At 35.4% G+C, this 26642-nt stretch overlaps 1 long non-coding RNA gene across 1 annotated transcript in view; it reads left to right on the forward strand.

The window, feature by feature from the left end:
• Positions 1-2669: 2669 nt before the first annotated feature.
• Positions 2670-26642, forward strand: part of LOC138242287 (uncharacterized) — a 56815-nt gene continuing 32842 nt past the window's right edge. The window contains exon 1 of the long non-coding RNA XR_011191496.1: positions 2670-3087. This is a non-coding gene — a long non-coding RNA (uncharacterized lncRNA). The remainder of the gene's footprint in view (positions 3088-26642) is intronic.

Here is a 26642-nt window from a genome sequence, read left to right on the forward strand (position 1 = left end):
CTGAAAAGATTTACAGTACTTTTGTTCCACATACCAATTTAAGATTTTTTTCAATGCTATCCTGAAAATGAAGTCTTATTCTCTGATATCATTGTTAAATGGTAATGTCCTTTCGTATCTCTTTAAAGATTTTAAAAACTTTATTAGTTCTCCCTTAATCCATTTTGTTCTGTTCAGCCTTTCCTTATAGGCCACATCCTTACGCACTCATTATAAAGCTCATCTCTGAGTTATTTCTGAAGATTCAATAAGCTTTTTGAGCCCAAAAATGGGTCACAGGTGAATTTACACATTTTACGTCACTAAAATGCTCTTATAGTCTTTTGCATTTTCTTTAAAATGTAAAAAGTAAGCATTCAGGAGGCCTGTTTATGAAGCATTACTAATTGTTCTGAAACTGGACAGATGGAAACAAAGCATCACAGTTCATGCAATGAGTCATCAATTCTGAAGAGAGGTAATAATAATAATTGCTTACACTTACAGTATATAGCGCTTTTCTGGACACTCCACTCAAAGCGCTTTACAGGTAATGGGGACTCCCCTCCACCACCACCAGTGTGCAGCCCCACCTGGATGATGCGACGGCAGCCATAGTGCGCCAGAACACTCACCACACATCAGCTCTCAGTGGGGAGGAGAGCAGAGTAATGAAGCCAATTTATAGATGGCTTCATTCTATAAATGTCTACCTCTAGTAGAGGTAACTAGTTTGATAATGTAGATACACTAGGATAAACATTAAAGATGGCATCTTGCATGCTTTTTGCAGTTTCAGCATACTCAGGCCGTAACATATATCACATTGTGGCCTAAGTGTTTTGATATTTGTTATACAGAATAACCCCATCTCATGTGAATCTTGTACCGTGTAAAAATATTGACAGTGAACAAAATCGCTTACTACCATTCTTATTCCCGTTCTAAGATAAAGAGCTCAAAGATCCTATTCAACTTATTAGTATTGGTTGAACAGGTTCATGCGCGGATTCACACTACCAGTGACTCAACCGATTTAATTTCAGGAATCTGACGTTTATGTTGCCCCAGTGGTAGAGGAAACAAAATTGCAAAAGAAACTGCAGTGCTTATTTTCTTGAACATTACTTAAGTAACCAGAGGGAACAATTTTAAATTTAATGTATCCTGGCATTGCACAGCTTCGGTTCCTGTTGTAAATGTCTGTAGTCATTTTATTATAAAAGAAATATGGCTGAAACATTTTAGTGGCACAGTATTAGGACATTTATCCTTGTGTGCTTTTCTCAGTTCATTTAAAAATGTGGAAAACTAAATAGTGCTATCTGAGGACAACCAAATTAAATTAAATCAGTTTGTGCTGTTCATGACTATAGGATTACATTACAGCATAGAGCCTGCCAAAATTTCTTTGCTGCTCTGCTCTGCACTGAGTTTGGAGAATGTTCTTCTCTTGTGATTTACAACATGGGATTACTGGGTGAATTAAAGAAGTTGTTTATTTCCCTACCTATAAAAAAACCCTTTAGCTTTATCCATTTCTTTGACTACTCTACTGCGGTTTCCATGAAAATGCAAAACGAATATTCCTAAAGCACTTTATTATGGTGGAAAAATGTTTCTTGGAAACGTATAACAGTCATTCTGTCTTCTGCAATGACAAACGTGACAAAAACAAAAACAAAATGAGGAGGATGTCTCCTTCTTTTGGGTTTCATTTAAAGGTTTTAAACTTCAGGCATTCAGTTCAGTAATTCTTGACGTGATCCCAGTCTGTAATCAGCATAAATGCCATTCCTTTTCATTCCGTATCCTCCTTCTATCAAAATCTCCACAAGGATTTGCTTCAAACAGAAAATGAGAACACCTCAGTTTCCTTAAAGGCGTAAGGTAATCCACCGGGCAATGGAGTGGCTAAACAAAAGGAAATCTACTAAGAACAGCATTCATCAGAAACTCAGGCTCCCAGAACACAAACAAAAAAGCAATGGGTTTTTTTTGGGTCATTTTTCATTACCTGATCTTGTCCCTAAAGCCGAGCTTTAAAGTTTAAAACAACAATTAATAGTTTACCAGATTATGCAGTGAATTTTTTTTTTTTATTATTCCACGTCTGTTTACCCAGTGCAGTTTGTAATATTTCATTTGGAATTTGGCTGGTTGCCTGTGTAAACGGAGTGCGATGAGCTCTCAAAATAGCCCCATGACCTACTTTCTAAGAGGGCTCTAAGGCACTGTTTAAAATCACATCATAAATGAGACCTTGAAGTTATTTAGTTACCGTTTGGAAAATCTGATTTGAAAATTGACCCCCACCACTACCACAGCCACTGCACACACAAACCTCCCGTAGAGTTTCGGTGGAAGCAGAAAAATGCAAGGAAGTCTGATACTCAGAGGGGCTTGTATATTTTATATTTTCTTAACAACGTATTTGCTAATTTAAATGTATACAGGGGTGGAACTTTATATGCATTGCTAAGTATTGAGACCTGAATTCAACTACAGCACAAGATATGGATCAGATTGGTTTATCAGATTCTGTTAGCTACGGTAATTGTGAGGTGCAGTGGCTTCAGTAACAAACCATGTAACTATGATGCATCTAGTGTAGAAGGTTCAAGAAATTAGACCATAAAGGTTTATGCACCATGTCATGCACAGATGTTCTGTTTAATTCACATTTACATTATCTGTGACAATGACAGATGGAAATCTAGGCAACTAGACGTGCTAATTTGAAGCTAATATTTAACAAGTAACAAGCAGCGCTGCTACTGTGACATGCTTAAATACACTGTATAACAAGTAGAGTCATTGTAACGGGGGAAGAGTGAACTCTCTAGAAGATAGGCTGCCAAGATTACACCAAAAGGTTGATATGTCAAAACTTGCAAGTGAACTGCTTTCAAACTGATGAGTCAGTTTGTAAATGGACATGCAGGTTTACAGCTATTCACCCAGGTTCAGTGGATATAAGTTTGTCATCACTGCAGATTTATTGACTCAGTAGACTACATCATCCTTGTGCCTGGAAATGTTGATAATATCTGAAGAACACAAGGAAAGATGGAAGCAAGAGGACATTCAGCTCAGCTTTCTCATCTGGTAATTTAATTGCTATGTGGAGCTCTAATTTCTTCCAACTTTTGATACTGAATTTATTAAACTGAATAAGCTTTAGTGTTGGTAAAGTACTATACAACATGCCTCTTCACACACACAGAAATGCAAGAAAAGAGCTACATTCTACTTTTAAGATGATACAAAGGAATTGAGAATGACGCTTAAGATGTGTGCTTCTAGTCTCATTCTGCACATAAAAAGCATTGGGAATACTTTTGAAAATGCTCTGATTGCACAAGACTTTCAGAACATCATTGGAACAGAGTTACTGAACAAAAGAGCCTTTTATCACAATATTTTGTCTATTATTTTAAATTGCTATATTATATTTTGACCATGAATAAGCATGTACAATACAGCATTTGAAATATAGATGTTGTATTGTGTATGAAGAACAGAACTGCTTCTTCTTTCTGAGAATGTCTTGAAATTATGATGGTATTTGAAGTCATCTGGTACTGTAACTTATTTGTATCCTCTGGGAGTAGCTCTGTAGAGAAAGCTGAACGTCCCTGAAATGTAAGTCTTATTTACTGCAAAACTGCCGATGGTATAAAAGTACAAAGCTCTTTTAATATGTGGTAAAGTCTCACTGGGCATAGGATCTGACTTTCACAACATATTACTCATGTGTAAAGAACAGCTTCACAATATAATGGTTTTCTCATCTTTAAAGTAACAGTGGTACCCTCAACAAACCATGTAACAGTGTTTACTGCCTTTCTATTTGTATGTGCACTAAACTTCACCACTCTACAGTGCCGTTTTGTGCACTTGGTACTGTATATGTGACAGCTATGAAAGATTTATGGGTTTGAGTACTAATTAGTTCTTCATCTGATCCAATGCTAAAGGAGACAGAACTGTGATATGGCTACTCCTTCTACAATTTTGCAGTATTTGTATGATTTTGCTTTCGCCGTCACCTGAAAGGGCGCTCATTCTAGGATATCTACTGAATCTATTAAACCGGGACCCTGAGAATACTAGTGATTCTTATTTCTCAAACAGACAGCATACTTTGCTACAGACCTGTGTCCTGCAAGATGAATGACTTTAGCCCCAGAATCCCACCACAGTGGGTTATCTTTGTCAGAATCACATTACTGCCTCATGAAACATGCACTGCCCACATGGGTAGCTTTCTCTGAAATAGTGAAGGATGGATCATAGCTCTGATTCATTCACCTTTTTTTTTTTAATTAAAGGCATCGCAGCACTTATTAAGAAAAGGCTGGAAAAATTCTGCTGAATGAAGCCTGAAGCTGAAATAGAATAGAGCAGCACTCAGTGACGTCAACAGGGAATTGTTGTCAGCAATATCGCTTAATAACTTTCACTAGCCACAGTATACTGCCAAGAAATACTGGGTTGAATGAGAGAACATAAATGTGGAAGCCTGACAAACCCAAAGTTAATTATTCAACCTTTATAAATTTAGTTCTCTTTTTTCAGTGCACCTTATGTTGCATATGGAACAGAAAAGTACTTATGTTGCCCCTGAAAAGATACTTCAGATTAATGCATTTAGCATTCATATTACACAACTGTAGAAATAACACATAGGTAAGCCTCTTTTCCGGAGTTTTATGTGCAAGAAGGTTCAAGAAGATATGCCATGAAGAGTGCATATAAAAAAGTATAAGGTTCATATAATGCCTCGCAAAAGTTTTCCAAACATTCCTATTGTGTACCATTTTGTGAAATTACAAAATGTCTTACACTTGATTTCTCACCATTTATATTTTATTCAAAGTGAAGTAAAATAAGTCACAGTAAATGGCAGCCAAAACTAAAATGAAAAAAAAATTAAATCCATTATGTGAAAAAATGAAATACATACTGTACATTGCATAAATATTCAGACCCGTAAACTCAATAATTGGTGGAAGTACCTTTGGCAGCAATTTCAGCCTCAAGACATTTTGGTTAAATCTCAACCAACTTTCTACCCTGGCATCTGGTCTCTAGAATGATAAAGCAATGAGTCATAGATAATGTTCTAGAAATCCCAACATTCCCAGAAACAACTACAGTCTGTAAGTAATAACTCTCAGAACTCACATTTGGCATTCTTCAAGAAGGGCATGCAGCACTGTCTTTCAAATAATGGGTCTACACCATCATTTAAAAAAGTAATCTAGTTCCCATAGCAACTAGTATTATAAAAAATGAAGCCAATCAAGGAGATCTCCAAACCTCCACCCACAGCAATGTGTAAAAACACAACCTTAGACTTATCCTTTACTGCAGTATGAACAATTTGATGATTTCAGACATGTTCTAGTCATGAAAAGCATGAAAAGGCATAATTTATTTTTTTAAGTTGAATGAACGCTTTAAGGAGTGCTAACTACTGGACTCTCTCATAATGGTCTCTTTACATCTTTACACTATTTAGCCCCGGATTTCTTATCAAACTTGGCAACATTGATTTGTTTGTGATGTGGACAAACATCTTGCCCATTAAAATTAATTACAATGAATTGCTTACACAGGACTAGCATCCTATTCGAAACAGTGAGAGACTTAACATCCCTGCTCTTGCAATATTGTAATTGGAGCTTTAAAACCAAGTAAACTATGCCTCAGTATAATGACTTATACCAAGAATGGCACCCCCTTCAGTACAGTGTTTCATGTCATCCTACCCTAGTATTGGTTTGTGCGTTCTTGTCCAGAGGGGCAGAGCACCAACTACTGAATACTACCCACATGACTCAAAGCTGCAAGAAGGTCTCCGTCTCAGTATTGACTAAGTCTAAGCTTGATTAGCTTCTGAGATCTGACAAGATCAGGCTACGCAGTGGCAAACGACAAAGCAAGGATCAAAGAACAACAGACTGATTTGATGAGCAGTTTCTGTTCTTACAGAATGAGATCTATTGATGACCTAGTATTTAGAAGTGAAAAGCAGATATATAAAAAATAAATTAAATCAACATTTGCCTTCAGGCAGCTCTTGTGTAACAAATATCCTTTTGTCCCATCATTTGAATAGCACTGAATCAGACTTGAACTCGGGTTATTTTAAGGGAATCTTAGAAATTTGTGTGACAGTTTAAAAATAAAAAATATGGAATATGTCAAGGTGTCTGGAGTGCACATACAGTACATATTTCTTCACCTGTGGTATTAAGTGATTGCCTGAATTGAGGTTTATACAAACAGGGTCCCCCACAGCCAGCCATCTATTACACAGATGTAATCATATTACATAGATGATTACATAGATGTAATCATTTATTACACAGATGTTTTTTTTTTAATCTTCTATATCTGTTTATTAAGAAATATTATTTAAAATGAACTTCTGGTCCTGTCAATAGGTATCCAGGTCCTAAAATGTAACTAATATTTTAACAAGGTTCCTGTTAGAAACAGCTGCAATTGTTACAGAATCTCATTAAAATGCTCCACACTAACATAGCTGCAATTCAATAACAAAAAGAATCATTTTGTTGCAGTTCAACAAAGGATAAAGTGAGATGTCTGGATTTTGCTGTATTAATTAAATGGAATTTCTGTAATGACTGTAAATGTAAAGGGACAGCATCATTAGCAATAGTGCTGTGATATTCAGGGTTAAAAACAACAGAACCGATGTGATGAGCAGTTCCTGTGCTTATGAAGGTGTAAAAAGACATTTTATTGGCCTTTCAAAAGCATTGGGAGCTAATAATACTTATCCTGAAAGAAAACAATTTCAATTATAGGGTTCTGGGAATGGTTGTCTCTTCAAACCTAATGGAAACCTTTTGTACACTGTACTTGCAGCCAGCAATGTTGTAATCTTAAAAGTTTACATAGATATTTCTGGTTTTTCTAAATATTACAAGAAGTACTGTGTTTCCGTACCGTGAAAGCTTTACAAGAGCACAGAAAAGCTATGCAATGTATTTTAATTGATAATCTTATGTCAGAAATCACAAGAAATTGTGCACGAGCAATAACTGGATAATTTATCAGATTGTCACTGGAAACAGCAAAGCAAACAGTGCAAGCTAATTTAGGTACAGCTGCATAACTTTTATATGTTATAAAAAGCTTTTATAAGTTTTTTTAAAACTTTTATAAGTCCTTGTGTTGGGCCTACCTTTTAGGGAGCTTGTTAAACTTCAATTCAGCTATTCAGCCATCATGTGATCACAATACAGAATGCCTGTACACAGTTAGATAAGCGTTCCTCCAGATGTTTGGTGATGTGCCATTTTGCCTGTTTGTAATTGCTGTATCTATTGGCATTTTCTTTTCTGGAAACTTCTAAGAACTTGAAATTGAAATAAGAAGATATTGTGCTTTTTTTTAAGTGCATTAAATCGCTTTGCCCTGTCTAATTGTTTCAGTATCTTTTTCAATATTTTTTTCCATGTAGCACAGACGTATGAAGGACTGCTATATTACTTAAAAAAAATAGTTTTCTCAAATGACCTGTGTGCTAATACACTACAGTAACACAAATATAGTTACTACTATATATAGTTACTATATAGTTATTACTGTTTGTCTTCTTAATGACTCAAATTCTGTTGGTTATAAACAATTTATAGTATTACACAGAATCTATGACATTATAAACAGTATAAACTGTTTTCAGGGTGCTTGATGGAAAATGTAATAATTGCACCAGGGAAAGATTAATGCTATAAGCAGAGTATACAGTACAACAATGAGGATAATGGCCACATTTTGCAGATACTGAAGTAAGACATGTGATTATGGTATTCTTAATAATTTGTTGTAGCAATCCTTTGTAAATCATGTTAAGTAATAATGTCCACAGTGTGTCCATTGAATTGAAGGACCCCAGGCAATATATTAAAAATATACTATATGGTGTTGGTTTTTAATAATGGTTTTTCACATTCGATATATTTTTGTTAAACAGAAAGAAACAGTGGGAGTTCAATTTGTTAGTAAGACCATCCTATAATATCTTGGAAGCTGGTCAGATAGTGATAAACACCACGATGGCTACAGGAATTAGGAATTCAGCCTCAGGGAAGATTTTTTTAGTCTAGTTTTTAAAGTAGCATACTGTCTTTGCAACTTGTTTACAGCTTTGTGGACTAACTTTGCCAAATAGTTTGTGGGATCAAAATGTTAAATCTGTGCCAAGAAAAACAAATGCCCTTTACTTTTTAATAAGGGTGGTGAATTCAGGGAAATCATTTTGGCAGTCTAGAATTATTTTAGTCTGATTTCTGTCAGTCTGATTTTGCAGGAAAAAACGGAGACAATCTGGGCCACCTCTTTCAGTTCCGAGATGAAGAAGGGGAATTATGGGGAGGGAGAGGGAATGGTGTTAATAATTGCAGTTGCGAGTTAAGGACCAAGTTCCTCAACTCAGTTGACTTGGCAGAGCCTCCCAGCATTTTACGAATGTCACAGCAAGAACCAGGCTGCTGCCAAGAACACACTGTACTCTGGATCCCTCCCAAGTATTACTATGTAAGCCACTGCAGCACCAACACTTCTCTGGCATAGCTGAGGCTGGAAGATCAACTCCAGCCATGGCAAGTCTCCCGGGAGTCTAGCAGCTGCTGAGCTTTTATGCAATGTAACCTCGCTCCATCTTGTCTGCTGAGGAATGTCACGCCTCCCATCTCAGCGAGCCTAGTCTTCAGATTTGCAGATGTTGCTCATGGCCCTCTTTGTATGGCCAGCTGCGTATCGATCTATTCTATTTCTTTTCAAGCCACGTGAGTCTTAAACTCCACTGCTTGAAGTCTGAGTGTCAGAACGTCTGTGCCTCCCTGTCTGAAGGCTGTGTAATTAAACAAAATGCAGAATTTTTAATTAGCTTAAATGTACAAAAAGTAGCCATACAATAAGAAACTACATTATTCAAAACAACAGTGCAAATCTTAATATAACCATGGCAGACTAATCAAAACAATATTATGGCCCCTCTATATAAAGAATTAGGTTTTATAGTGTAGAATGGGAAAGTAACTGTTGACACAACCCCCAAATTATTCAATTAACTTTCATGTTAACAGCGAAGAACTGTCAAAGTATATTTCTGATGCTGAAAATGAGAAGCCAATTTTCATCATAACGGAGACCACCAAAGAGTATCATATTATACAGCCCAAAAAAGTATGTTTTTAAAAGGCTGACATGGACTCTGTCAATTCCAACTCTGTTCAAATTTGCAAAACTACAGAAAAGTAGACTTATTACCTAAATACAGTAAGTGTGAATGGCCTTTTTTGTGTTTGGTCCGCAAAACATCAGTTTCATTATATAGTATATAATAATACAATGCATTGCATTAGAATATTTTTCTTAAAATTAACTATGGGGCATAACATTATAACAAATATCTTAAAATATGAATTGGAATTTGAAATTTATTTCAGTACATGCTTTATATCTTATTTTACATAGTTCATGTGGTAAGGTTTTTTTTCTACTTTTTCTATACACTACTGGGTATTGCATGAATGATTCATTTGCCAAACAAAATGCAAAATGCAAGTTTGGCACTAATAAGAACAAATTCTACACATGTTCTACTTGGAGAGCCTTCTAATTCACTGTGATGGTGCCAGTCTGGGGCTCACAAAACTGCATTCCTTTGCGTGTATTTCAACTCTACTGTTCTTTTACATAGATACCAACATATTCTGTTGGTATCTAAAAATATTTTTTGCAAATTTGCAAAGTTTTGTTATTAATAATATTAATATATTAATATTAATATATAAACAAAAATTAATTTGTTATGAATAACTAAACTTTTCATTGCACTGATTATGTTTTTACTGATTCAAATGGAAGACAGGTTAAGCACAAGAAAAGGAAAACCATGCAATAAAAATGTTTAACATATGCTTAGAAAGTTTAGTAATAACTTTTTATTCGGAGGCATAAACTGACTACTGTGATTAAAAGCTAATAACTGAATAAGTACAGTAGATACACAATACACAATTATATTGTACTTTGCATTGTTGTATTGCAAATTGCAAAAAAAAATATTTAATATTTTTAGATTGTCAGTAATTTTCAACACAGAATTGGCATCAAACCTCCTGTAAAAGGTCACTTGTACTAGTATCACATTGCATGTATTTGCTTGTATTTACTCTACCTGTAATTATAACTCTTAATTTCCGTTTCTATAATCATTAACATTAATTGAGTTATGTTTTACCTGAACCCTATTTTTATGAATGAGAATTTTGACACTTGTTCTCTGGATTAACCACAGTACGAATAATATCACATTTTAAAAAGTCTGTCACTACAATGTACCATAGCTCATTAATCCATAGTAGCATTTATGATGTTCATTGTATAAAAAAGCATATTAGAGAAATTACATCTGCTTCCACAGTCTAAGTAATTGTCTGGTCCTTATCCATTTATTCATTCAAATTTATTTTTTGAAAATGCCTGCTTACAGTCCATTATTTCATTAATCTTTTTTTATGTCTATAACATTTGTTCAGAAAGTAATTTTAATTAGATCTTTATTATTATTAGAAAATATTTAGAGCATGACAAACATCCTTATTTTCTTCTTATTTTATACGAACAATTCAATTCAAGTATATATTTCCTACTTCTTTCACAGAAGAGTGTGTTTTTTCTGTGAAATTTCAGAGTAGCAATATATTAAAAAGTATTACATAAAATATGAATGCTTTTTTTTTTGGTTGCTTTTTTTGACACGTCAATGTTGTTTTAAAATGTTTTGAAGGATTGTTTACAGAAGAGGCTGAAACAGCTAAATTAGGAGAGGATGTGGGCCATGGTACATCGAAGTTTGCCAGATTCCACTTTCTTTTTTTTCCCTTGGTAAACTATTTATACTGGCTGTTCTGAACGTTTTTGAGTCAAATCTTCCATGCTTCCCACAGCCTTAACCTTGGCTTAACTTTTCTGAATTACTTTGGCTTGAACAATTTGGCTACAACAAGTTGCCGAAAGAAGAAACATCACTGAAAAGTTTCATGTAAGCACACAGTAGCATTGTTTATCATCTTTATATTCTATTCATCTTGCTCAATAACTATGGAATTCTATTTTAGAAAAACACTAAAAACAGCCTACATACATTTCTTATTTATTTCAAATATCGATTGCAAGTTCTAACATATTAAGTGTATTGTGCTTTTTTTCAACTATCCATACAGCACCACACCACAAGTAAGGGTATGGTGAACTGAAAATGATAATAGTTCTTTTTTTATAGTGTACAATACGTACAATATCAACCTGCGTGACACATGATAGTTATTGCACGTCACTTGTTGTGTTATACAGCAGATCAGGAAGAAATGTGAAATTAAGGAGGAAATTTAGCTAGATCAGATAGAGCAAGGCAAATTTAGCAAGGAGTTCAGATTAACCACACTGCTCATTAAAACAGTGCAACAGGATCTTTAACTGCTAAGTGGTTTTGATCTAAAGGACAGCATCTCCTATAGTGACACAGGTCAACATGAATGGACATGAGATCAAAACTACACTATTTACAGCATAAACTGGATTTTCCTCTAAAATCCATCAGTTCAAGGATGTCAGCACAAGTCTTGGAGAAGGAGAAAGCGCATACTGTATTTCCATCAAGACTGCCATTGCCAATTGACAAGTCTTTTGTCTCTCTTCTTATGAGAACAATTAAATCAGCTCTTCAGCACCTGTTTTCAACACAAAGCTAACAAACATCTTAAATATAATTTCCAATGAAAAAAAAAATATAATTCAGATTTTACATAACTGCAGCTATGTGCATGACTCCTACTCAATAAAACGCTACAGTGATTGGAATGTGCATAACTGTACTCCAATCCAACATGTGTAAACAAATATTTAGGTATTACGATTGTCTTTTTCAGTTTTAAAATTAATTAGAAAATGTCTTTACTAGTACTGATAAAGAAAAATGAAAATGATGAGTGTGGCAAGGGAAAAAGAAAACAATGTGTGCTTTCTACTGAAATAACACCAAAAGTTGCACTGTCGTACAGAAGCAACAGCCACACTAGCTGTAAAAAGCACAAATTAATAGGAAAAAGTTTGATTCTTCGAAGACTCTGGCGGCAATAGACAATTCAGTTTCAAGAATATATATAATAGCTTTGTGTATGACCAAGTTCTTTAATGTTTGAGCACTGATGGACAGAGTGCCTCCATTTTGTGTGACTTCGCAATATATTTTCATGTGTCTTGTAAAACATATCCTCAGGAGGAAACGGAGTACCACACAAGAACCTACACCAACATGGGGAGACCATACAGATTCCACACAAACCAGAACCCCAAGTTGGAACAGAACTCCAAACCAGGGGTGAAGTTGTACATGCCACCATTAACATAAACATTTGACTAATGTTTCTATAGTAAACACTTAGCTCTGGCGGGCCGGTTTGTCTGTGAATGTTTGCCTAAAGTGGATCAATCTAGCAGCTTTTAACAAGCTAAACCAGCTGGTTACTGGCTAAAGTGGATCAATCTAACAGCTTCTTTCTGAGCCCTAGAAAACCTGCAAATCCTGTACACCAGCATTCCATGCCCAGAACTCAACACTCCTGGATTACAGTGTGTGAATGGTAGTCAAACTTGAAAAGTACTTGCTTAAAAGATTCACTAACAAAAGGCTTGGATATGAGCTTGCTTACAGAGCATATGAATCATAAATAAAAAAGCACTCTTGTTGAAAAAGTTTAAAAAAAAAACTCGTGAGGAATGAAAAAACTTCAAGCACATCAAGAGACACAAGGGGTTATTTTAAGTCTCTGAAACATTTTCTAAGTTGTGGTTTTAAGCATGACTCACTGTGTGTGTTTATGATCCATTACTGCTGCCTAAGTTGAACTACTCAGAAAGAAGCAAATACCCCATAAAATCTTTGGAAATCTTTCTGCGAAAAATACATTCTCCTATATCATTATGTATGAAAATTTATATATACAGTAACATTTTATAGGCAGTGTATAGTATGCAACATTACAAACTCTTAACAGGAAATCTTATTTCAATTTCCAGAACCAGAATGTGTGTATTTCTTTTTCGCATTTCTATGAATTGGAGCTGAAAAAGCTCTGGGGAAATAAGATTTACTGTATATATTTACGTTCTCTTACTTACAGTGTTGAAAACATACAGTGACAGCAGGACCAAGGCAAGGCTGTGTCAGAAAAACCATATATAAACAATTAAAACCAAAAATGGCAACTGATACAATATCCATTTGCTTTGCAGATATCAAGGTAACATTTTAGATCAGGAGATTGCAATTTCAATTTAGAACTAACTAAAATCTATTAATAAACTGTCAGTAAGCTCATAGAAGGCTGTGTAGGACTGAATGAATGTCAGATTGTCACCATATACAAATGTTTTATTAATGCAAATCTGAGTCTTCATAATGTGGTTGTTGTGTCAAAGAGAGACACAAGTGGGGTAAGTGGGACATGGAGGCTATGTTTACTTCAGTTATGCAAGTGGCATCAGGTCTGCATAATGGCAAGTGTTTTTGTTGAGTATAGTGTTTTTTTTTTCCTGTTTTGGGTCCATTGTTCTCTCCTTTTACCATGAGGCCTTCCTGCTGCCTTAGTGCGAACATTAGAGCAGACAGCAACCTGCACGACACACTCCTTCACTAGGCCCCCGTCCATGATCACACAGTCAGAGATGACCCAGTAGTGTGGGGGTGCCCAAACTAGCTCCACTACACATGCAGATTCTGCAAGTAGCCCCCAGGTGCCCATGTCCTTGGGATTCAGCTCATGTGAGCTGGTCAAAGAAATATAAGCCTTGGCCAACGGAGTCTAGAGGCCCTGAGCACTCTGTCCTCCTCTGCACTGTTTTGTTGAACATGACGGGGTGGGGGAGGTCAAATAGAACATATTGTTTGGGAGTGCAGAGAAAACTGAAGAACTGCACAGCACGGTGTTTTCTTTCAATCCTTGGTGTGGCAGGAGGAGCCACTTCTGGATGGCCAGACTGCTCTGATTTGGAAGTGGTAGTGGCGGAGGACTGTTTTATTGTGTGGATTGCAACGTGCAGGCGACGGAGAGAGACAAGACTGCAGCCCGAAAGACATGGGGGATTTCTATTTCCTCTTCTCATTAAACGGGGACTGCAGAGATCGTGTTTGATTTTTTTTGCATGACCCTTCTGGATGTCTTCTTTTGTGTGTTTTGCTCTTTTCCGTTGAGAGACCTAGACACTTACTGTAGTTCCAAATGGCACGGAAAATTAAACTAATTTGTAAACTACGTGTCCTGTGCTGGTCTGTGGGTGCACTGGGTGCTTTGGGGACCCAACGGCCTGTGCAGAAAAAGGTTCCTTGCTCTTTTAAAATTTTCAAGTCGTAAAGTTGGCTACAAGACCCACAAATTTTCCCTGCTATGAGAAGTGACGCATTTGTAAGATATCATTTTCAACACCTGAAATGCTACCAGTTACGCATTATAGATATCCAAACTTAAAATCCGTTTTATTTATAATGAAAGAGATTTTTGTGAAATGATTTGGACTGTGCTGTGTTTGATGTCATTCTTATATTATTATTTAAGTTGGATTTGTTTCCTTTCATTTGGAAAAGAAATAAAGGGTGAACTGAAGTGAAAAAATATTTTGAGAAAAGTGATATTACTCAATAAAATGTTATTTTATATCTAAAAAAAAAAGTATTTTAATCAGAGTGTGATAGGCCCGGCAATTTACTAGGAGCTGTGAAACTGAATGCTAAGTGATCAGGGATGGGGAGTCTGGCAATTTAAATGATAACTATTGCTGATCAATCCACTGTGCCATCTTAACTAGTTTGCTTTTAAGGAACTTAATGTTCTATAATATGAACAAATAAATGCACAATGGTTGCTAGGAAACTGTTGCTGGGATTACTGAAGTACATGAAGCCAAAAATGAACATTGACCTCACAGTGAAAGCATGCAAAAAAAAAACTGTTAAAAGAGTAAATTTGCCAACAGTGAATATTTAACCTTAAATTTACTTTGCAGGTACAGTATAGCCTTCCTTAAAATTATTTTTCTTCATTTTTTAGAAAGAACACATCTTTATTTTGAAAATTAAATAATCTACAGTGAATTAAGGTGTCTCCATAATAGGTTTTAGAATATTTTACAAAATGCTAGTATATGTTCTAAGTCCCCATTCAGTTAATTACAAAGAAAAGTAAGATTACGTTTAATAAGAATGTGCAAATGATGAAATAATGTTACACAATAAGAGTTTTATCATTTTTAAAAGTAGGACAGCTCTTTAATACAAGCGTTTTACCCTTGGGTAATGCTGAGCATTGTACCTCTTAAGCTAATCATTTTATTACTGAAACTTATTAGAGGTTATGAATTTCATATGCAAATCTAATCAATATAAGATATAAAGCACCCAGAAAGAAATATTCCTCTGTTACAAAAACATACTTAGAGATGTTATCCAGATCCTTCTAGCCATGGACTGAATCGTTAAGCCTAACCTCATTAACGCTTTTTGATAAAGGACACTTCCTAACATGAAAATCAAAGGAACTTGAAGTCTATTCTCATAACATTCATTTTTCCCAAATTGGCTAAGTTTCACTGACAAATTAATGATGACCCCGAAAAGGTAAATTTCCCAGAATTTTAATTAACTAATGTATGTCTGATCAGTGTGACTGAAACCATAGATGTGTTCACTGTGGCAAGCTGTTGTCATGGTAACTGATAGTCAAGAAATAAAATTCTAAGGAGAAAATGATGCACATCGAAATTACAAAGGTCAAGATAATTTTCTGTAGTGCGGCACTTTTATTTACTAGCATTCTGTTCTAAATCCTTCCCCTGAAAGACAAAGACACTGTTTAAAAGTCAGGATCTACATCTATGTCTTCAGTTAAACTTTTCCTCAATCTGCACGAAAAATATCAAATAAATGGGCAGAATAGGATTTTATCTGGGTTATATACAGTATAAAACATTAACATGTCAGGGCCAATGATTAGACTCCCTGTAAAAGTTGTGGTTTTCTGGAAAACCTATTAGAAATACTGGGAGTATTTCTTATGTAAAGTCACACAGGCAAGTACTTACAAACCCGTGAGTCATCATGCTGCCCTAATCTTGTATCATTGTTTAAATATATATGGAGCCTTTCAGATTTATTCATACTGCTGATGAAAGTGAAATGGAAGTCTCCAGAACTATATAAAGGCCATCAAAGAATTTTTGTTTCCCCTGGGTATAAAAGCAGAATAACACTTAGAAAGCATTCAGGAGTAGCATGCATCACTATGGCTAATGTCAAGGGCTCTCTGGGGATTGCATTTGAATGGTCCACAAGTTGTCACAAGCTGGGGAACCTTTTCTATGGTAGGATATATTGTTAAAGAGTTTAGAGGTAATGGTGTAGTGGAGAGCCTGCCAGGAAGAGGATGCAAGTAAATCTGTGAGCTAGGAGAGAAGTGGTTCAGGAGGAAATCCAAAGGCAGAACTTGGAGGTCTCCAAAGGAAAGTGACATCTTCAGGATATAAAGTGTTGAAAACTGCCATTCAGAATTTCATGGCCAGGTTGAAAAACAAAAAGAGAGTGAATATGTCCAACTACATCTGAATGATAACTGAAGCCACAATCTTATGGCCATGGTGAAACTTAATTTTTGGGACAACTCCATCATATAATGTAAAAATGTGAACTCATGTTTAGAAAACACATGTCCACATTAGAAAACTCCAAAATGTATTAGATTTTGGAGTTGTTTCCAGGGGTTGGTTCCACAACCCTTATTAAGATATTAATAAGATATATTAAGGAGAGTAATGAACTCTGAACATGTCATGAACATGTACTAGGACATTCTGGCCAACTACCTGTACCTAGTATATTCCACTGAAAATGGACACTCCAGAATGACATTGATTCAAATCAAACATCCAAATTGATCGTGAATTGCACACAGAATAAATGTTGACTGGCCGTCTCAAATCTGTTTTTAATGTTTTGTTTATTTATACTGTAAGCCTATTTAATTTTAATTTTGATTTTGTGATGTCAAAAATTTGATTTTCTTTTACTTGACCTATCCAGTTGTTGAGGTTTAGTTAATTAAAAAATGTGTGTTATCTATTTTTAAACAGTAGAAAATTAAGCATCCCTAACACTCAAATTTTCAATGAAGTGCGACATTGTTTAAAATGTTTTTAGAAAGGCAAACCAAGACACAGATTTAAGATATGATTGTGCTAAAGAAGAATATGAAGAACATTTTGATGGAATATGCTTAACATATGATGATGAATTGAAAATATTCCATTAGTACAGCCTACGTATTAAAAAAATAGGAACATTTGTACTACTGACCCTTGGAAAGATTTGATACAGTTGAGGCCTAGCCAACAAAAAGATGGCTCAAAATTCTTGAATATCTGAGACCATTCCTAAAGGATTCATTTTCCATAGTTCTCAATCCCAGTGTTTTTGAGCCTAACTTTGTTAGCCCTTGTATATTAAAGGGGAACTGCAGCACTTTTTCGGGTTATAAAGAATCGATGAGAGCATTTCATACCACAATAAAAGTAAAACGTACACAGTAATTTGTAAAACCTCCAATTTCCATCACAAAATAAATACAATTTCCAGGTGTGTGCAGCACCATGTTCCGTGGTTCAGAACGGCGTAACAAAAGTTCTGGTGACGTGACGCAGTCTTCCTACATTGCAAAGAAGCAGGCTTGTAAATACATCTCTTTTAATCCAATAGAAATATTGCTCTTGATTTTGAGACGGTTTTGCCGACAAATACTGCTTTCCATGCAGATCACATTGGAACACTTCTGCAGTGAAATGTCTGATGCACAACCTACATTGTATTACGTTAGTTATTACGTTGACTAGTGAGCAGGAAGGGCTGTATCACTTCTCAATTCATGGGAATTCTAAATCTCGCTCGTGGCAAGACCAGGGGTTGGCAAGAACATGGTGGCTTCCAGTACTTTTACAAAGTTCACAATTATGTGATTATTTTGAAATTTGTCAAATGTTCCTATAATGTTAATGAATTTATTTAGTTACCGAGATTTAACCGTAACCGGTCTGAGACATTGGGCTTTAAGAAGGAATCAATAGAGTATCTACTAGCATGTCTTGCCCTCTCGAACATGAGTATACCGGTTGTAATATAGGCTCAGCTTCTACCCTCCTATTCTATTTAAGTTGAAGATTTACACGTATTTCCCATTTGGTACTCAAAGATAATCAAACAACAGCAGAGCTAGTTGGTTCCATGAAGCCTCTGTATAAGGGAGCTTGATCTTTTGTTGTTAGCTATGTATAGAATAGAGCTAGAGTTGTTTTCAGCAGTTTGTCTCCAACCCATAGGGACCAGCAGTTTACGCACGTCTCCAGATATGGCAGTGCAGATCGGAACAAGACAATAGGGCCGCTAAACGGCAGTTTTCATGTCCTCAGGTTACAGAAGCATAATAACTGTCACGCTAACTACTAACATAAAAGCATTATCAGGTATCTGTGCAAGATAATGGGATAATAAATGATAATGGGTAGTGATTTCCTAATTAATAACGGTAATATTCAAAAGAGGCAAAACTGGTTTGAAACACTTCTGTGTTGACAGATTATGCCAGGGGTTCTTTGCAGATATTAGTGTGTGATGCTCCTGATTTAATCTGATGATAAGGCTTTTTTGCCATTCAAGACCTGGCATTTAGATTTGCATGCTAACAGTGAGTTGTTGCTACTGTATCATGTTATATAGAAGGAATCAAAATCCTTCCAAATACTATCTAATCAAAGACAGCAGCTTGCCAAGATACACATTAGCTGGGCTGACTCACTAGGCAAAGCCACATTTTTTTTTTCCCAGAGGTGGAGAAATCAAAGAGTGACAGCTGTTATCGCCCAGATAACACAGAAGCACCTGAAAAACCCAGACAACAGACAGAACTTCATTGTAGTTTGGAACAATGAACATTATTATTTTAAGTTCTTTTGTCATGGGTTGTTGCACAGAAACTGTCAGCTTTTGTTACTTGGAACTTTTCCAAAACAGATGCCTAAACCGTCCCAAATCAGACTTTCCACTGAGAAGATCTTTATCTGGGATCCACAATTTGTTATTTTTAAACCCTTAGGGACCAATCCACGTGGTGTAAAATATCAATCAAATGTTCAGCAACTAAAATGTGTACCAGCTAACAAACACACTATTACAAGGACTACAAGGATAGCTCATACTTATTTTTCAGAATGGTGCAGATGTATAAAAGAATTAACCTGAAACACAGTTGTGCTTTCAGTGTAAATTAGGAGTAGAGTAATTAGTTATTAGGTAACTTGTTATAGGTTAATATTGGTTACTAGGTTATTGTCAATGCACTATCCATTAATACAGCTGGTACATTCAGGCTAGGATACACACATACAGTATCAATTAAATGACTATTCATAGAGCAAAATTCTCTGGATAATCCCAGGATTCATTTTTTAACGGGTAACAACTCTGAAAACAACTATGGTTCGGTAAAACCTTTCTTTCTGATTTTTTAGGAAACATTAAATAAATCTTATATTTCTTCCAACATTTGTTCTTCCTACTTTAACATTTACAGCATTACAGTTGCAAGCTCATGAAATCATCTGGCAATTTCAATGTTGGATTTAAGCACTGGTGCCACTCCTGACATTGTAAATCCTTTTCAAACACTAATGGATCCTGCTACATGTGTCATGTGTATACAATGCTTTCTTTATCTTTCCACAAGGCTGTTTGAAATATAGCTGGCAAGCCATGCCCCTCCACGGGTTCAAGTCATAAGATGCTTCTCTGGAGATTCTGTGAAGGGAGCCGGAGAACTGGTATAAATATCCCTTTGTTAGACTGTCATGTTAAAGTTTGAAGTCTTACAAAGTAAAATAAATATTTTCTGTGTAGTATAACAACACAGATTTAAACAAAGGAAAGCAAAGATTTTAAGGCAACCTGTAATGAAAAAGAGATATTTTAACTATATTTACTTATAAGGTAGCTGTTTCTATTATACAGAGGGTAAAAAAAGGGAATGGGTCCTATAATGCAGAGAAGGATTTGTGAAAACATACTTAATATTTATATATATATAACTTATTTAATGCAAGAATAGACAGCTCCTGCAACAACCTGTCACTCCCTATCACTTTTCTCACTTCATTAGCTTCTGTGTGATCCACTGTATGTTGCAGGGCACGGGGTGCTACTGATGTTTGTTTCCTCTCATAACCAGCTGGCAGTTGGCATTTCTAGACTTTTCAGAGACTGTTAAAATGCTTCATTATGATCATAATAAAATTTAAAAAAAGGAGAGACTATTTATCCCATTTGGCTTGTTTGGTGACTAGTATGAGTGAATCAAGGATCCTGTCAGGCCATTTATTGAAGCATCCAGGGTATCAGCTCGTCAGTGTGACTTGGCAGCTTGTTCCAGACATCCACAACCCCTTGACTAATAATGTGATCCCTGTTCTCAGTCTCAAATGTATTTCTTGGGTCCTCTAGTTTGTGTATGACCGTTTATTGTGCACGAGTTCAATGGGCAGACTTTGTCAATACCTTTGAGGATTTTTGGATAAATTAATCCAAGACTCCTTATGGTCCGCTTTGTTCAATACTAAAGGCATCCCGGTAATTCAATCTGTCTTTGTAAAATATTCCACTAAGACAAGAACTAAACTTGTTGCTCATCTTTGGATTGAAACAAGCACAGCTGTATACTTTTCTACATATGCTGACAAAAACTGCTAATATAGCCAATACAATAATCAGAAACCCTAGGAGAAAATTAGGTAGAAAACCAAAAAGACAATTAAAGAAGAAGTTGAATGACAGAGGAATGCAGAAATGACCCTTTAGAAAGGGCTTTAAAAATGACTGGGAAGCTTATATCATCCCAGACCTACAGTAAGATTGCTCTGTCATCACAAATGGGATTTAGCTGCAATACTGTGAACTAGCCAAGAACTGCGAAAGCTTATTGGAAAATACAAATAACACTAGTACATGTGCCAAGAAAGAATTCAATTGATTTGAAATGGCTTCTGGGAATGACCAGATACAAGCTACCTGCTTTTCTTAATAAATATGATTGCTTAGAAATTGTTGGTTGTCAGTGGAACAGAAAAGGAAGAGAAAACTTTAATGTAACAATAAAGACATAGGGCAAGAAACTTCAGTGGGTGTATTACTGTTACATTCCAATTTTGCTTAGTTAGACCCTTCCTCCGAAATCCCACTAAAGCCACAAGAGTTTAAATCCATGTAATACACCCTCAACGGAACTGAGTTTAAGTAGGGTGGTTCTGATCTGTGGAATAAACCAAAATGTACAAAAAACAGGGTCATCTGAGGATGGAACAGCTTGGGAAATAAATATTTGCAGCAGAAAAAAAAATCAGGAGTTCCTTTCATATGCCTCCCATGTTTATTAAAACTGGAATAAAAAAACATTCCAAGTTTTGAAGAACAAAGTGCACTTGAAAATGCAGATAATTTATAGTTCACAAAATCTGTTTTTGTAATTCGAACTACCTGAGGACACAGTTGCACAACAAACAGTCAACATGAATGAAAATCTTTGGATTCTGAGATATTTGAACAGCCATCGGTTGGGGAGAAACAGTCTTAAGAAAACTTGTTGAAAACTGGAAAACATGTGTCTGTTCTAAAATTCTGGTGGACTAATTTGCATCTGGCCTCCTCAACTTGCCAGATGTCTGGAGTCTCTTTGAAAAAAATTAGGAGAAGCATTAAACTAGGTGCTTAGGGGATTACTTTGAGATACTTTCAGTGTGGAAAAACATGGTCAAACAACTTTATCTTTTTAATGTCAAAACTTACTGTATATTTAGCAGATGTCTGCCTTAATATATTTCAAGAGACTCTTTCTGTTGAACAATGTTGTGTATGAAGGTTGATTGAAGCTTAAGTAAGGGGGAAAAAATTAAATAGTTAAATAATTGTGCTTGTTTTTCATTAATGCTTACACTACTTATCTGACGACTACAGAGCACAACCTTTTCAGCACTTTATTTGGCCTTTATCCAGGTAATCTGATTTTCTGCATCAAACTCACCAGTGATTTTTGCTCTAGCAGCAAAGTCAAGTCCTGTTAGACAATCGTGCCGGTGCTTGAAGAGACAAAATAAACCTCTCTGAAAGCAAGGATGCACATTTTCAAAAATGATGGCATAATTAGAAAGCCTCAATTAAAATGGCCAGAAATGTGACTGAAGAGACAAAACATTGTGTCATACGAAATCATAGAATCATATTGAAGCAGAGGCGTTACTGTGTAGCAGTGAAAATGTTGGTTGTCCTAAAAACAAGTGCCATGATACTATTTAGGACTATCTTGAGTATGCAGTTATTTCATTTTGTTATTAAACTATTTTTAAGTCTGCAAATCTATGAAACATTGGTTGAGCACAGCAGATTTGCAGAGGAATGTAATCCTACATATATGAAATATATGAGTAGAACATCTATTACAAAACTGTCTGCAACAGTGCTTAGTGTTTCTATGGCTCTCCTGAAAACATACTGTACAGGATATTTAACTGGGGAAAAGGAGAAAAGACAGTAAAAAAGTGTCTCCACTAATTAGCAAAGACAGCAAATTTGCCAACTAGCAAATAGAGACCCCCGAAACAAAAGCTTTAAGTGTCATTCTATGGTACAGAATAATAATGCAAAAACCTACCAGTAAGTAACTCACAATAGTTTCTGGAGGCTGAATGAATGGGGAGCAGATGACTCACTTTTAATTTATCTGTAGGTCTTCAGTCCAATTCCAATCAAAGAAACCTTTTAAATGCAAAATGTTTCAATTTTTTCAGGCCCTTCAACCTGCAACTTTTAGGTCTGCTCCTTGCAACCTTCCAGTATGAGTACAGAAATATCACAACTTTGTCAACTTCTTTGTTGGTGGTTTGGATTAACACACAATGATTCATACAATTAATGTGTGAGAGAGACGGAATCAGATGACAGCAGAGAGTAACACAGGGAGGAAAACTTTTAATAGTATTACTGTGGTGTGCTCTTTGAAACTATTCTAATAATTTTCTAAATGATTTTTACTTCACATTTTCAAATCCATGCAGCATTCATGAAAATGACTTAAAAGATTCAGTTTAATTAAAAAATAACAATTGGTATTAAACCTAACCACTACAAAGTACCCAATGAAAGCACTTAGTTACCTTTGTGTGCCTATATATTAGACTACCTTTATCACAATGTGAAATCCTAATTTTATGATCTTTTTAAGTATAGAACTAAAAAAGTCAGAAAATGATAACCTTATTTTATAGCCATTAACTTCCTGGATGCCATACACCTTAATATGTTTTTTTCAATAAATGAAACAAAGGACTGTTACTGGAACAAAAACAGTTTTTCATTATACTTTGGTTCACTCCTGTCAAAACCCTAATCATGTAACAGGGGAAGTGGTTAAATAAGGCTAATTTGCCTCCTCTGATAGTATCCTAACAGGAAAGTTTGAGGGAATTTAAAACTGTTTTGTTTTGGTTAAGCAGCATGTTAGCTTGCCAAATTGAAATGCAAATAAAGAGAACAACAGAGAATCATTCAAAGAACTGATAAAGACATAACAAATAAGAACTGAACTATCAGGAAAATGCAAATTATACAAAAAATCCCTTTATGATGCCATAAACAGAGAGTCCTTTTCATATACGGTACACACTGAAAAAACTGGAGGAGAATCTTTGAAAAACACTGGTTATTTAAAATGTGCAAAAGTTAAGCACGTTTTCTCTGAATTATTTATAACATTAGTGTTTCTGTTTCTTTTGAACTTGAACCAGAGGATATGCATTTTCAGCTTTAATAGCTCTTATGGTTGGAATTTTTAGTGTGTGATCAAATGATCAGCCCTGGATTTTCAAAGAGAGATTTTACATGTTTCTGCCAAAAAGTTATTTGGCCGACATGGATATGTTTCCTTCTTCCTTTTCTTAACTGATAAAACCCCTTCTGTCTCTCAGAAAGGTTCTCAAATATTTATAGATTTAAATGTGTTTTGATGAACAACAATAAAAACCTAAAACATTTCCCACACGCAATACCATTGATTAAACAAATATCTATGTTAATATCCACACACATATGACACATATTCCAGAGTCAGACAGATTGTGGCATCAAAGTTCACTAAGAATCCAAAAAATTGAAAAGCTCATGTTTAACAAATAATAGAGTGTAACCTTGATAAACTGCATTTTATTTAAAGTGTAATATGGTGTGATTATCTCTCATTATTGAGTAATTCCTCACTGTTGTAATGAATGGTTTATTTAAGCACATGTGCTGTAATTCGATACTTTGACTACTAAATCACTAGCCTTTTGAGTATTTCCTCCTTTATAGACAAACATTTGTTTTTCACAATGCTTGGTTTTTAAAAGATTAAATAGTGTGAGGCGGGATATTCATAATTATTAGAACTACATTACTAATGATTTTGAGCAGAAGACCTTCAGATTTGAAATCTGCATTTGAAGATCAAGTTCTGATTTCCTGCATTTTTATTCAGTAACATCTGAGGCTTTAGCCATATCTGTGGGCTAATCCTTTGCTGAATGTAAAGTACAGTATATACAAATCTGAATGGCTTACAGGTTTACATATCAAGATTTGATTTAAAAGGTTAAGAAGTGCTCATGCCCTAGGGTATGCAGAGCAGGGATTTGTGCAGGTTTAAAGGAACAGATAAAGCAGTACAGCCACTTGACCAATGGTTAGAGAAAGCAATTGCTGTGAAAGAGTTAAGAAAGTCATGCGGTCCAAAGCTTTATTAAAAGTTTTCAAAAGAATGAATCTGTTAACTTGTCTAGGAAACCCAGTAAGGCTTAAAATGTTTCCCTTTCTTAGAAAAAGGCAGCTTGGGCAGGGTTGATATTTGTTGCTTTAGCCATGAGCTTACAATATACACAAATCAATAAATATTAAGGTTACATTTGGAAATGCTAACTGCTAAGATGGAAGGTAAAATGCACAGCTGGAAAAATGTGTGGAACTTTACTTGCATCTGTAACAGGGATGTATTTAACCTTTTTTAATTGTGCATCACTTTCAAATTATAACAAGTGCCTTGCAAATCAAACATGACACGCTTTATTTTGCTGTTAATTAAACAGATGGCACATCATTATTAAAAATACTACCTTCCTGTATTCTTTAAGAAGTACGTCTATAGAGACATATCGCACCAGATGTTGAGATAAAATTTCCAAAATATACAGTATAATGAACAATGAGGCTCCCAGGTGGCTCAATTGGCTGCTCTGAGCAGTCTGTACTTTTGGGCTCTATGATCTAGGTTTTGGAAGTTCAAGGCTGGGTCATGTCACCACCCAGCTGCGAGAGGGATTCTTCAAACAGCACACGAACAGTTCTGTTGTGGGCTATTGTGCGGATCAGTCAGCCAGAGCTCTTCCTGGGTGCAGGCAGGCTTGTGATCATGTCAACGAATCTACTTTCTATTTATAAAAAAGGTTTATCCACTTATTGCATTGATCGTATGCACATGCGCAAGAGGATGCCACTCTGGATAATGGCATCTACTAAGCAAAAACCAAGTATTGTTTCAGTATTCACACTGACAACATGCTGCACAAGCCTTATGTTCTCCACCGGCAGCGAGGATATTTTTGTCAGATGTCACACTTTGATTTGACAATCTGTTCTAAGGGGGCTCGCTGTTTAATAAAGTGTCATATTTTCCCAAGAAGGGTTTCTGTTTATTCATCTAGAGCAGAACAGATGTACTGCTCCAAGCCCATGTCATTTGTGAATTACTCAAAAATCAACATTTTTCAATACATGAGCCATAAGATAAAGCTTGACACTTGCTCATTTAATAATCTTTAATTATTCTGGATAGACCACAAGTTGTGGTATGTCAAATAATATTGTCCGGTGATGGACAAATTAAAAAAAACATGATCCAATTTATTTTAACTTGTTAATCTGATTAATTGTAATTGTATAATTAATTTATAGTAGTTTTAATATTCACATTTCTCTCTGGAATGACGCTGGATTTTTCTGCAGTCTTTAGTAAATCCTACTGTCAATCCACAAAAAGTGATTTTCTTGTCCATAGACAAGTAGGATTCGGCGCAGAAGTTTGTCGGAAAAACAATGTTGTACAAGTTTAAACAGACAACAAATACAATTAATTATAGCAATATGCCTTTGTGTGATAATTTATCTGATTTAGCTCATAGTTCAACATAATCTTGGTATTTTGTTTGTTTTCTAGAAATTTCTAGAATATAAGCCTGTAGAAATAACTGGTTAAAAAGCCTTCGAGCTCAATGGGGTCAATGCTAGTTTTGTTATTTATTGCAAGCACAATTGCATCAAATTATTCCTATAGTTATAGAAAAACAATATCACAATTGACAACAGAAACTATACAAAAATAAATTACAGTATATAACTAAATACAGCAGTTAGATTTTTAAACTAATATTAAAGAAATCTGTTGTTT

Source organism: Lepisosteus oculatus, chromosome 13 (assembly GCF_040954835.1).
Source record: "Lepisosteus oculatus isolate fLepOcu1 chromosome 13, fLepOcu1.hap2, whole genome shotgun sequence".
In the NCBI taxonomy this organism is placed as follows: domain Eukaryota; kingdom Metazoa; phylum Chordata; class Actinopteri; order Semionotiformes; family Lepisosteidae; genus Lepisosteus; species Lepisosteus oculatus.